Here is a 1580-nt window from a genome sequence, read left to right as displayed (position 1 = left end):
CCCCGTAGTCGGTGGTAATGACGATTTTACCCTTATTCGGGCCAAAATACATGATCTGTTATTGACGTACAGAAAGACAAAAAATTAAACAATAAAACACAAAGTTCTGTGGTCCTCCACATTTTCATGAAAGTTTTTTGTCCAGATTGTGCGTTTAATTTTGAATACAGCATTAATTTTGTTTATTTTCTGATCGCGTTCAATTTTGGTGGTAGCAACGAGTTGATTGATATTCTGAAATGTTTGGATTTTGGCCGCCATATCGATGCCGTCATTTAAAATTTTTTAAAGGCCTCTTAAAGTTTCGTGTTTAAGCTTCAAAATGAGCCCTTAAGCATTTTATTTAATCACACAAATTCTGGCCGCAGCACTGATGCGGTTTTGATTCCTCTAGAATCAAACCGAAGGGCCTATGACAAAGCCACCGAACGCGTCCTCGGGGTTGCGGATAGAGGGTCCCAGTACCAAGGGTTTCTGCTGAAAATGGTTACAAAAATAAATAGGCAGTCGCGGAGAATTGTCCAGGGGTGGTCCCGAAGGAATTAACCCCCAAGCGGAGGTGTGAAAACCGTGCCGGAAGCTGAATGGCACCTGGTTGAGGTGTCTAGAACGGTGACTCTGGGATACCGGGCGACCTCTCAGAGTACGCAGCCTTATCCTTGCATGCGGGGCTCTACAAAAATGGACAAATCCCTTTCCCTAGCTTCTCATGGGAACAACAATGACAACATCAAACCTAGTTGTAGTAAGTGCGGTTCAAACCAACAGAACGCGCAGAGCTCCCGACAATGGATCGGTCAACAATGCCGACCACTCTAGAGCTGGGGGAGACAATCAAAATGGATTCAATGCGATGGATCGGAGGAATCTCGGGACCTTTAGGTCGGAGGTCGGTGGTCGCAGGTCGGTGGACTTTAGGTCGGTGGACGGAGCGACTAAATCTCGACTTGCTAGAGGGCTACGATGCGAGTGTGGTCCCTGAACGGGGTTACATGGCACAGCTGCATGCTCTGTGGTGCGAGAAACACCCGGAGCTATCACACTTTTCGCAGCAACGCCTGCAAAACCATGCCAAACTCCTCCGAAAAAAGGACTATGTAAGCGGAACGCCTATTCAAACACAGCTAGAACAAGCCGGCAACAGAGAAAGAGAGGCGACACTAAGACCAACCGCGGGCAGGCATCCAATAGAGGCTTTAACCACCTATCTCACGGTCGTGAGACGTGGTTGTGGCTGAAATTTTACAGCGATTTCGCTAGGAGCGGGTGCAATTTTTCAGATTAGCACCCACTCCCGGTGAAATCCTGCGGTTGTCCTTATGACAAATTTTTAATATATATATATATATTATACCACTTATTATATACCACCTATCTCACGGTCGTGAGACGTGGTTGTGGCTGAAATTTTACCGCGATTTCGCTGGAAGCGGGTGCAATTTTCCAGATTAGCACCCGTTCCCGGCGAAATCCTACGGTTGTCTTATGACAAATTTTTAATTTTTTTATATATATGTGTGTGTGTGTGTGTATACCGCGTTTTGGTGGTCAGGAATTTGATTTATTTTATTTATTTTATT

At 45.4% G+C, this 1580-nt stretch overlaps 1 protein-coding gene across 4 annotated transcripts in view; it reads right to left on the bottom strand.

Moving 5' to 3' along the window:
• Nucleotides 1-1580, bottom strand: part of LOC117172418 (dipeptidyl peptidase 3) — a 65091-nt gene that overhangs the window by 18916 nt on the left and 44595 nt on the right. The window lies entirely within an intron of this gene.

This window comes from Belonocnema kinseyi, chromosome 5 (assembly GCF_010883055.1).
Source record: "Belonocnema kinseyi isolate 2016_QV_RU_SX_M_011 chromosome 5, B_treatae_v1, whole genome shotgun sequence".
Classification (NCBI taxonomy): domain Eukaryota; kingdom Metazoa; phylum Arthropoda; class Insecta; order Hymenoptera; family Cynipidae; genus Belonocnema; species Belonocnema kinseyi.
This window is presented reverse-complemented; position numbering and strand designations above follow the sequence as displayed.